Source organism: Chlorocebus sabaeus, chromosome 17, assembly GCF_047675955.1.
Source record: "Chlorocebus sabaeus isolate Y175 chromosome 17, mChlSab1.0.hap1, whole genome shotgun sequence".
NCBI lineage: Eukaryota > Metazoa > Chordata > Mammalia > Primates > Cercopithecidae > Chlorocebus > Chlorocebus sabaeus.
This window is the reverse complement of record NC_132920.1, coordinates 41,789,228-41,802,089: the sequence shown is the minus strand read 5'-3', so window position 1 is coordinate 41,802,089 and position 12,862 is coordinate 41,789,228.

Here is a 12,862-nt window from a genome sequence, read left to right as displayed (position 1 = left end):
GATTGTGGTGATGTTTTCACAGGTATATGCATATGTCTCGATGCATCAAATTGTATATAGGAGATGGGTGCAGCTTTTTGTGTATCAACAACAAAGAAGAAAAAGGAGGAGAAAGAGGAGGAAGAAAAAAGAAAACAAACATATAAAAAGAAAATAGATGACGGGGCTGGGGGACGGGAGGAAGGGGATATGATGCTAATGGATGCAGGATTTCTTTTTGGGGAGATGAAAGATCTAAACTTGACTGTGGGGGTGGGTCCACAACTTTGAATAAATGAAAAACTGTTGAATAGTATTTAAATGGGTGAATTGTATGGTACATGAATTACATCTCAATAAAGCTGTTACAAAAAATAGCTATATGCTGGGACACATGGAAGCTTCAGTAAGCTTCGAGGAATTGAAATAATTATTTAGAAAATAAAAATAATAATAGGCCAGGCGCAGTGGCTCATGCCTATAATCCCAGCACTTTGGGAGGCCGAAGCGGGCAGATTATGAGGTCAAGAGATTGAGACCAGCCTAGTCAACATGGTGAAATCCCGACTCTACTAAAAATACAAAAATTAGCTGGGCATAGTGGTGCGTGCTTGTAGTCCCAGCTACTCTGGAGGCTGAAGTAAGGGAATTGCTTGAACCTGGGAGGCAGAGGTTGTAGTAAGCCGATATCGCACCACCGCACTCCAGCCTGGCGACAGAGTGAGACTCTGTCTCAAAAAACAAAAAACAAAACAAAACAAAAAACAAAGAATAATAGGGCAGGCCAGGTGCAGTGGCTCACACCTGTAATCCCACACTTTGGGAGGCTGAGGTGGGTGGATCACTTGAGATCAGGAGTTCGAGACCAGCCTGGCCAACATGGCGAAATCCCATCTCTACTAAAAATACAAAAAATTAGCTGGGTGTGGTGGCACGTGCGTGTGGTCCCAGCGACTCAGGAGGCTGAGGCAGGAGAATCACTTGAGCCCAGGAGGTGGAGGTCGCAGCAGTGAGCCAAGATCATACCACTGCACTCCAGCCTGGGTGACAGAGCAAGACTCCATCTCAAAAAAAAAAAAAAAAAAAAAAAAAAAGGAAGAAGAAGAAGAAGACGACGACGACAAACTGAGGGAGGAAGCCCTTGCAGGCTCTAGAAGAGAGCCTAGGGCTATTGGGGCAAATAATGTCCAAATATTGGTTACCTGGCCCATGGCCCAGCGACAAGTTACACGTTCCAGGGAGGTATGTTTCTTTGGCCCCATGAGCTCCCTGCTGTATCAGGGACCCTGGTTGTCCAAGTCTAAAGACCATTTTTGATAGAATCATGGAAGCCCTAAGAACAGGTTTCAACCTTTCTCCCTCTTCTTCAGGGAGTCTGAGTGGAGCAAGGATTAAGAAGAGGCCACTGGCCAGGTGCGGTGGCTCACGCCTGTAATCCCAGCACTTTGGGAGGCCAAGGCGGGCGGATCACCTGAGGTCAGGAGTTCGAAACCTGTCCTCCCTCAGGTGGTCAGGAACTGCTGACCTCAGGTGATCCGCCCGCCTTGGCCTCCCAAAGTGCTGGGATTACAGCCTGACCAACATGGTGAAACCCAGTCTCTACTAAAAATAGAAAATTAGCCTGGCATGTTGGCACACGCCTGTAATCCCAGCTACTAGGGAGGCTGAGGTAGGAGAATCGCTTGAACCCAGGAGGCGGAGGTTGTGGTGAGCCGACAGCATGTCATGGCACTCCGGCCTGGGCAACAAGAACTAAACTCCATCTCAAAAAAAAAAAAAAAAAAAGGAAAAAAAAAAAGAAGAGGCCACTGCAGCCAGAAGGTGCCCAGCGCTTGGTGAGAGCGCAATGTCTGTACACAGGGGCTTGTGGAGATGTTGCAGGGCATTAGGTGGGGAATGGAAGGTAGAAAGCATAGAGCACTCTTTCAAGAAATTTGGCAGTGAAAGGAAATAAAGCAAGAGGAAAAGAGTTGGAGAGGGAGGGAGGACAGAGGGAATGTTTTTGTTTGTTTGCATTTAGAGGGCAGTAGACAGGAGTATGTTTTCGTCTGAGGGAAAAGGAGTGTGGAGAGAGAGAGAGGGACTGAAAAATTGGAGGGTACAGGGAAGGGAATGAAAACAAAGTATGACCAAAAAGGATCTTTTTTTTTTTTTTTTTTTTGTGAGATGGAGTTTTGCTCTTGTTGCCTAGGCTGGAGTGCAATGGCAAGCTGTCGGCTCACCGCAACCTCCGCTTCCCGGGTTCAAGCAATTCTGCCTCAGCCTCCCAAGTAGCTGGGATTACAGGTATGCGCCACCATGCCTGGCTAATTTTGTATTTTTAGTAGAGACGGGGATTCACCATGTTGGTCAGGCTAGTCTCGAACTCCTGACCTCAGGTGATCCGTCTCAGCCTCCCAAAGTGCTGGGATTACAGGTGTGAGCCGCCCCACCCGGCCCCCCAAAAGGATTTTTTTACCTCATCAGGCAGGGGATTTGACAGCCTTATGAAAAAAGCAGGACCTCTCTTTCTCTGAGGGAAGGTAGCGGGTAGATTGAGGGAGCCCTAGCTGGGGGATCTTGATATTCCCTGAAATAATTACCTGTATTGAACATTCACTCACTATGTGCCAGGCACTGTTTTAGGTGTTAAACATGTCATATCTTGCCCATTTCTCACAACCACCCTCAAGGTCAATACAATCATTATTCCTTTCATTTGACAGTAGGGAAAACTCAGGCACAGAGAGGACTGGTAACTGGCCCAAAGTAATGCATTGAGTTAGCAATGCTCTTAGCATAGGCAGAGAGGCCTCTGACCTGAGGTCTGAATGTTTGAAGGCTCTGCACATCATAGCCACCCAGAAAACAAACTTATTAACAAAGCAAGACTTCAGCTACTGGCCATAGTGAAGTTACAGAGACCAGATTTACTGCCCTGCCTTAAAAAACTAGGACTCCAGATAAAGTAGATGAAACAATGATTTTTCAGATTTTGAACAAAGGCAGCTCAGGACCATGATCTCTGAGAAAAGGGAAACAAAAAGGGTGAGCCCTATACTTACCTCCAGCTCACGGCCTGAGGCAGTTTGCAGGCTTCAGTACAGGGACAGGGAATCCAAACAGAGTTTGGAGTCTTGCTGATTGAGAAGACAGAGTTCAAGACGCCAGCGTGCTAGAATTTGCAGGGCAGAATACCAGAGAGGAAGGAGCTGAGCATATATCCAAAGATCTGCAGAGATGTCTTCTTAAATCTTTGGCTGAGTGCTGATTTGCACATGCATGAAAGGAAAGGCCTGGGAAAGAACCACAGAAGGCAGAGCAGTGCCTGGAGCTCACACAGGGTTGGGATTAGTTTCTGTTCCCAAAAGGCAGAACGAAAAGACCTTGTAATACATGGGATATCAGGTACAATTCTCAAACGGGTATTGCCTTAGTAGAGGTCTAAATTAACCTTAGACTAACAGCTCCTCTGTATCTGTCCTAACAAATCTCAAAAGTAAGCATCAAAAGTAAAAATCTGATTCCAAATGTGTTAAGTGTGTGGCCAGAACCAAGTCTGACAGTACTTAAAAAATGCAACAAAATGCAGCCCCAAACAATGTAAAGTTCACAATGTTCAGCGTCTGTCACACTACAGATCAATTACCTCATAAGCATACATACAAAAATTCTAAACAAAATTTTAGCAAATCAAGTCCAACAACATATAAAAAGTATAATACACCATGGCTAAGTGGAGTTTATCTCAGGAACACAAAGTTGGTTTAATGTTTGAAAATCAATCAAATTTAATTCACTGTATTAACAAACTAAAAAGTGATCATTTCAATATACGCAGAAAAAGCATTTGGTAAATCCAGTATTTATTCCTGATAAACACTCTCAGAAAACCAGGAATAGAAAGAAAGTTCCTCAATCTGATAAAGAGCATCTAAAAACAAAGAAACAAACACAACAAAAGGCAAAGAAATAGAAAGTGTGACCCACAACCAATAGAAAAATCAATCAGTAGAAACAGACCCTGAAATGAAGAGATAAAGAAATTGGCAGAAAAGGACATTGAAAGAGATTACATAAATATGACTCATATATTCAAGAAGATAGAGAAAATCATGAATATAATAATGAAAATGTGATTTCCAGGAACAAAAATACAGCATCTCAAATAAATAAAAAAACACAGTATATTAAATAAAAAATACACCAGAGTAGGTAAAAAGCAGGTTAGATACTATACAATAAATTATTTTGAAGATATAGCAATAGAAAATCTAAATAAAATACCGAGAGAAAATGGGGGAGGGGCAGAATAAATAAAGCATCGGTAACACTTGAGGTAATATCAGACAATCTAATACATGTGTAATTAGAGACCCAGGTAGGGTGAGGAGATAAAAACTTTTATTTGAATGGTTAAAATTTTTCTAAATTTGCCAGGCACAGTGGCTCATGCCCGTAATCCCAGCGCTTTGGAAGGCAGAGGTGGGCAGATCTCTTGAGGCCAGGAGTTCGAGGCCAGGCTGGCCAACATGGCAAAACCCTGTCTCCACTAAAAATGCAAAAATTAGCTGGGTGTGGTGGCATGAGCCTGTATTCCCAGCTATTTAGGAGGCTGAGGCAGGAGGACTGCTTGAACCTGAGAGGTGGAGGTTGCAGTGAGCTGAGACTTTGCCACTGCACTCTAGCCTGGGTGACAGAGTGAGACCATGTCCTCCCCCCAAAAATCCAAATTTGATGGAAACTAAAAACAGCAGATTCAAGAGGCTCATGAACCCAGGCAGAAGAAACATGAAGAAAGCCACGCACAGTGGCCTATAATTCCAGCACTTTGGGAGGCCAAGGTGGGTGGATCGCTTGAGCTCAGTTCTAGGGTAGCCTGGGCTACAGAGTGAAACCCAATCTCTACAAAGAAAAAATAATTCTGAAAACCAGTGTATTTGGTATTGAATTGTATTTGGAAAACCAGTGTATTTCAACTTCTATAAGGAGCCAAAGAGAAAAGAAGCATCTCACACAGAGAAACAAAGAAAATGAATGACAGTATATTTCTCACAAGAAACTATGCAAGCCATAAGACAATGGGAAGATATCTTTAAAGTACTAAAAGAAAAAAATTAATTGTCAACCTAGATTTCTATACTCAGTGAAAACACCTTTCAAAAATGGGCTGGGCATGGTGGCTGATGCTAATCCCAACACTTTGGAAGGTGGAGGTGGGAGGATCACTTGAACCCAGGAGTTTGAGATGAGGCAACGTAGTGAGGCCCTGTTTCTATTAAATATATATATAGGAGGACTAACACTAACTGATTTCAAGATTTATAAAATTACAGTGTGGTATTCATGTACAGAAAATTATTAACTGGTATTCACCAATTATAATTTGTGTTTTTTCCTTTTTAATTGTAATAGATAATGCTGAATATTTTAAATTAAAAAATTTAAATTTTAAAGTAAATGATTTTAATTTTTAATTTTATTACATTTACCTTAAAATGCATTCATAATACATTTAAATGTATATTTTGAACACAATTATTTTATTTTTAATCTTTATATTATTACTATTAAAAAATCTTGATTATAAAAACATACCTGATTTTACTGAAATGAGAGCATGAACAAGAAATGTTACGGAATACAATATTATACCCCATGAATTATAGATGTTTTATTGATTTTTTCATTCAATTGCCAGACCATCAAGAGGACCCACAGACATGGCGATATTAATTAAATCCAGTGATTTTAGGCTGGGAGCGGTGGTTTACACCTGTAATCCCAGCACTTTGGGAGACCAAGGCAGGAGGATCACTTGAGGCCAGGAGTTTGAGACCAGCTTGGTCAACATGATAAAATCCCATCTCTGTTAAAAATACAAAAATTAGCCAGGTGTGGGGGCACATGCCTGTGGTCCCAGCTTCTCGGGAGGCTGAGGCATGAGAATTGCTTGAACCAGGGAGGTGGAGGTTGCAGTGAGCTGTCACACCACTGTACTCCAGCCTGGCACAACAGAGTGAGACCCTGTCTCAATAAATAAATAAATTCAATTACTGTTATATCTTGCTATCTTTTGTCATATAAAAACCTAGCTCTGCAGGTGCACATGCACACACACACGTATTTTTTGGTTACTAGGAAGATATGTTTCCCAGGAAGCTGGGACATAGTTTATGTAATGGGTTGACAGCTTTATTTGTAACTCTTAACTATCAAGAAATAGATTTAGGGGCCTCCTTTGCACTCTTGCCCTGGGCTGCAAATGTGAGGGGTGGGGTGTGTCTGGCAGGTGATAGACCCAGGACTTTACCCAGGTGGTCTGGCCCCAGGACCCACTGCACCATCCTCCACGGGAAGAGAGAGTGGGGAGAGTGTTTGGGAAGAGTACAGCGTGGAGAAGTTTCTGGAAGAGGTTCTGTAAATATGCCACAAAAGCTCTGTGGGGCTGGAATTTAATATTGAGGAGGAAATGTTTGACAGGTGAGGGTGGTAAAGAGGACAGATTAAGGGTGTGAGGTCTGTGGGTATTGAGTATTTCTCTGGGGACCAAGAGGTGTTATCAGAAGAGAGCTTATGGCCTGGAGCTGAGCAGCCCTTGGGCTCTGATGCCTGTGAAATGGCTCTCTTTATTTAGCTAACTCCCTATTGCCCTCAGGAATGGAAAGCCAGTGCCACTTGGCAATCTTAAAAAAACAAAGCAAGGTGCTACATTTTAATACTGTTGCTGCCAGATGCTGCTAAATTCTGAACCAGCGATGCACTCATTCACTCGTGCTTGAGAACCGTTGTAGTCAGGCAGCACTAAGCTGAAATGATTCTCTTTGATGGTGTCAGAAGAATTGAAAGGGAATTCAAAATGCAAATTTTCTGCTTCCCAGAGTCTACCAAATCATCTTCAGGACCCCAGGGATACAGTCACCGTGGTCTGGGAAAGTCTGGGAGAGGGTGCTAGTCCAATTGGGCAAGCCAGACTTCCACCACTTGTCCAAACTTTCGTGCGGGGTACACTGTTATCAAAGACAGCCACAATTTCTCCTAACCCTAGGTCATGTCACTCCTCCTACCAGGAGGTAGAGGCTATTTCCCCTTCCCTTGATTCTGGGCTGGTCTTGGAACTGGCTTTGACCAACAGAATGCACCAGAAGTGCTGCCGTGTCAGTTCCAGCCTAGGCTTTAAGAGGCCTGGCTGCTTCTGCCTGCATTCCCTGGGAGCCTTGGGCCACCATACAAGAAGTCAGTCCACCCTGCTGGAGAAAGAAGGTCAGCCAGCCTCCACCCCTTCCAGCCACCCCAGCTGAATGGCCAGCTGAATGCAAACAAATGAGCAATGCCAGCCAGAACATAATGGGTAGCTGCTTTTTTTTTTTTTTTTTTTTTTTTAGATGGAGTCTCGCTCTGTCATCCAGGCTGGAGTATAGTGGCGCTATCTCGGCTCACTGCAGCCTCCACCTCCTGGGTTCAAGGGATTCTCTTGCTTCAGCCTACTGAGTAGCTGGGATTACAGGCACCCACCACCACACCTGGCTAATTTTTGTATTTTTATTAGAGAAATACAAATTTTATTTATATTTTGTATTTTTATTGTATTTTTATTTTGTGTTTTATTAGTTTCACCATGTTGGCCAGGCTGGTCTCAAACTCTTGGCCTCAGGTGATCCTCTCAACTTGTCCTCCCAAAGTGCTGGGATTACAAGCGTGAGCCACCACGCCCAGCCTAGCTGCTGTTTTAAGTCACCACATTTGAAAGTGATTTTTGCACTGTGTAGAGCTTTCCATGTGTTATTGTTTTACAACACAATGTTCCCCACAACATTCCTATGAGAGTGTTATCTTTTTTTAATATGAAAATTTTATAATAAAAATTATTTTAAGCATCCCCCATCCCGGCCATTTGCTAAATTAAATCCATTGCCTCATTCTGCTCTAAAAATAAGGGAGACTGTTTGATATGATCATATAAAATTGGTCATGTTCTTGTTTGAAGTTTGAGGAGTTTTGGCATAGAAACTGCACAAATAAAATTTCTTTTTTGTAGTTTTTAAATTTTAGTTGACATGTAATAATTGTACATATTTACGGGATACAGAGTGATATTTTGATACATGCATATGATGTGTAGCGATCAAATCAGAATAATTAGCATATCCATCACCTCAGTCATTTATCACTTCTTTGTGTTATGAGAGTGTTATCTCCAGCTCCATTTTACAGATGAGAAAACAAAGGCTCAGAAGGGTAACCACTGGATTCCATGAGCTGAGGGATCACATCAGACTCCCTTTGGGGAGAGCATCATCTGCTTCCTTTCTCTTAAACTCACCGCTCTGCAGCCTTATCTGTCTCAGACTCGGGCATCCTGCCCAACCTTCTTCTTGGGTCACCAAGCTAACCCTGAAATCCCTCTTCCCTCTAGATTAGCCGGACGCTGTCCCTGGTGGGCGAGAGGGGAGGGATAAGTTTGACTGTTCAGCATGCTAATATGTCCCCAGGCATGTCAAGCATGTCAAGCAGGGTGTCCTCACATTTTTACACACACTTTGACCCATTGTGGCTTAGTGACATGCTTGTAATTGCAGTCTGCCAGGCTCTGGGCTAGGTGGTGGGCCACAGGATGAAGGGGTCTGGTCCTTGTCCTAGTGGCTCTCACCTTCTGGAGGACAGGCAGACAAGTTAGCACAGAGTGACAACACAGAGGGCTCCGGACTGGGGTTGAGAGCATCAGTTGGTTCCACTGGGCTTGCTAAGGCAGGAGTCTCCTGACTGCCCTTTCCTCTCCTGCCTGTTCCCTAGACACAGCCACTTTCAATTCTTCTAGGGGATTCTTTTGACTTTCAGCATCGTATGGGTTGAAAAGAGATTTGCATTGCTACTTTTTGATTTTTCAGTTTTAGGCACTCATTAAGCCCGCATTCTATGAGAGACATGGATTCAATCCCTTTCACCCGCTCACCCCCTTGTAACCTTCCCCCAGCAATCCCTGCCTGTCTCCCCTTCTCCCAATATGGTTACACCATCCTTTTGGTTAGATTAGGATTCCATGTTTTCATTATTAGGACTAACTGTCATGTACAGCTAAACCACGTAGTATGTTATTATTACTTTTCTTTCAACATCTTGCTTAGTTTTCTTTATTATCATATTAGGGATTCAACCCCAAATCGTCCCCCACAGTACACTAGATCTCACCAGTGTGTTCACATGTCAGGCATTCCGTGAGTTTCATCTTCTGCGGGAACTCCCTTTCAGAGCCTTTGCCTTCTTCAGTCTGTCCTGGTAGCTCTTTCCTACCGGGATGGGGTTATCTAACCTCTTCCTTATGCCCACCCTCTGCTTCCCTTTTCTTGTTTTTGGTGGAGCACATCATTCACCCTCCCATTGTGAGAAGTGGTGAGTGGAGCTGCATTTCGGGAATTTGCATGTCTCGACATGCTTTTATCCTGCACTTAATTAATAGTTTGGCAGAGCATGGCATTTTAGGTTGGAAACAATTTTCTCTTAGAGCTTCAAAGGCAATGTTCCATTATTTTCTATGACAGTGTTGTTGTACAATCCAATACTGTTTTTAATGTGCTCCAGGTGTTTGTAGGATCTTCCCTCGTCTGCCATGTTCTGAAATTCCATGATGATGAGCTTTGGTGAAGGTATATTTTTACACACACTATGACCCATTCAGTTAGACATGATAGAAACTCATGTCTATTAATTCTGGGGCATGCTTTTAAGTTACTTAGGAGTTTTCTCTTCCCTGATTCTCTCTTTCTAGGCCTCCTATTATTTAGATGTTGGATCTCCTGAACTGGTCCTCTAATTTTATTTTTTCTCTTCCGTTTCCCTTTGCTGCTGTTTTATTTGCTGTATTCTGTGGAAAATCTCTTTGACTTCTAACCCTCCTGCTGTAGTTTTCATTTCTGCTATCATATTCTAATTTCTAAGACCTCATTTTGTTCTTGGAATGTTCATTTTTATAACATCTTAATCTTATTTCATGAATGCAATATCACATCTCCTTGAGAATAAATGATTTTTAAGTTTTCCTCTATCTGCCTAGTAATATCCTCTGTGTTGCTTTTTGTCTGCATGAGAATAACTTGAACCCTAACCCAGGCAGCGTAGGTTGTAGACAGAGCAAGACTCTGTCTCAATTTAAAAAAAAAAAAAAAAGGAGCAAGGGAAAAGGCAGGATGGGCTCAGATTGTATACCTCTTTATGAGTGCATATATGAGCTGGCCCTTCTCCATCAGACTCAGCAGTTCCCCCTGGTTCTCATGTCTTCTTTCTTGTTATCTCCCTGAGGACTCAGGAACAGGGTTGGGGACCCCTTCTGGGAAGGGCAGTCTAGAAACAGTCATAGGACTCACAGCTGGTAGTGGGAAGTCAAAAGCAGGTGGGAATCCCATCCCCAAGCAGAGTCCTATGTCTAGGCCTGATGACACTGCAGGGGGGTGGTGGGGCAGTTCAGGGGCTCCTCAATAGTTAAGACAAAGGCGGCCCTGGGCCGGGCATGGTGGCTCACACCTGGAATCCCAGCACTTTGGGAGGCCGAGGTCAGATCGAGATCATTCTGGTTAACACGGTGAAACTCCGTCTCTACTAAAAATACAGCAACAAAATTAGCCGAGCGTGGTGGCGGGCACCTATAGTCCCAGCTACTCAGGAGACCGAGGCGGGAGAATGGCGTGAACCCAGGAGGCAGAGCTTGCAGTGAGCCGAGATCCCTGCACTCCAACCTGGGCGACAGAGCAAGACTCTGTCTCAAAAAAAAAAAAAAAGAAAAAAAAAAAAGAAAGAAAAAAGAGAGAGAGAAAGAAAGGCAGCTCTGGCAGATGGGCCGCAGTGTGGAGCACCTGTGTGAACAGGAGGCAAGGGAGGTGGCAGGGAAGACAGGGCTGGCCTGCCTGTTAGACCTGCTAAGGCCTTCACCCCGGGAGCCTTCTCACCTCCCTGCACTCCTCCCCTGTTGCACTCTCCGCCCCCACCCAACCACGACGCCATTCACACCAGTTTCTCTCCTACTTCTTCTGTGGAATTCCTTCTTCATCCTTCTCTTGCTTCCTGCTTTGCAAAGAATTCTCAGCTCCCATTGGCTGTCCCTGGATGCTCTCTCCCACAACCCACTCTGGTCCTCGGCTGTCACACCTTTGCCATGACCCACCCCCAGCTTCCTGACTTTGCTTCCGCATTGGAGAATCACCCCAAACTGACCTGTGTATCTTTCCCTAACCCAGAGCACACCTAGTCAATCCACAAACCTTTATTGAGCATCTATTCTACACCCAGCCTGGGGCTGGGTGTTACAGGGAATATGGAAAGCAATGACTAGGCACAGGCCCTATCCTGAGGGGCTAACAGAGCAGCTGGAAAAAGAACACTGATATGTTGGCTGGGTGCGGTGGCTCACACATGTAATCCTAGCACTTCGGGAGGCTGAGGCGGGCGGATCACTTGAGGTCAGCAGTTGAAAACCTGTCTGGCCAACATGGCCAAACCTCATCTCTACTAAAAAATATATATATATATAATATATATTTATATATATTTTTTAATTAGTCAGATGTGGTGGTGGGCACCTGTAATCCCAGCTACTGGGGAGGCTGAGGCAGGAGAATCGCCTGGCCGACAGAGCAAGACTTGTCAAAAAAGAAAGAAAGAAAGAGAGAGGGAGGGAAGGAGGGAGGGAGGGAGGGAGGAAAAGGAAGGAAGGGAGGGAGGGAGGGAGGAAAAGGAGGGAAGGAGAGAGGGAGGGAGGAAAAGGAAGGAAGGAAGGAAAAATAACACTGATAGGTAAAGAAGTAAAATAAGTCAAGATAAGGCCCCACGCAAAAGAACATGCTGGACTCTGTAAGCTGTAAGCACCTTCCTTTGTGGCCACATCTCCTGCCCCACGAACAGATGTGAGCCCAGATGTGCTTTGCCAATTTCTATCTATCCAGCCGTGGGCACGGGAGCCACCTGATGTCCTGCCACCCCTGCAAACCCCTCTAACATTTTATCTTTTCCCTTGCTTGTCTTGAGCCCACAGAGGCTGAAAGGATAAGAATTCTTCCTGTGGCATGGACCCCAAGCCTTGGAGCCTTTCTTTTCTTTCTTTTCTCCTTCCTCCCTCCCCTCCCCTTCCCTCCCTTCCCCTCCCCTCCCCTCCCCTACCCCTCCCCTCCCCTCCCCTTCCCTTCCTTCTTCCCCCTTTAATTATTTATTTATTTGGAGGCGGGGTCTCACTCTGTTGCCCAGGCTGGAGTGTGCAGTGGCACGATCTCAGCTCACTGGAGCCTCTACCTCCTGGGTTCAAGCAATTCTCCCACCTCAATCTCCCGTGTAGCTAGGATTACAGGGGCGCACCACTACACCCGGCTAATTTTTGCATTTTTGGTAGAGAAGGGGTTTCACCACGTTAGCCAGGGCGATCTCGAACTCCCGACCTCAGGTGATCTGCCTGCCTCGGCCTCCCAAAGTGCTGGGATTACAGGCAAGAGCCACTGCATCTGGCCCATTCTTTTTTTAAGTGAAATATTCCAGCCACAAAAAGGTACAGAGAACAGATTTAACCTCTGTGTTCCCACCACCTCACTCCAATACTAACCATTACCAACAGACTTGAAGCCCCTTGAATACTTCTCCCCATTGCATCCCCCTCCCCAGAGTGACAGCCACCGTCTTGACTTTATCATTCCTACAAATTATTTAAATGTTTGGCACATGTATGTGTGCCCATACATGATATATAGAATTATTACACATTTTCAAACATTATACAAGTGAAAATGGTCTCTATGTATCTTTCTTCAACTTACTTTTCTTTTTGCTCAAATTTGCCCTGCTGATGGGAGCTCTTTATTTACGCTCTCTGCAGTATAATATTCCATTGTCAAATGTGCCACACTTGATTTCCCTCTCTCCTGTGAAC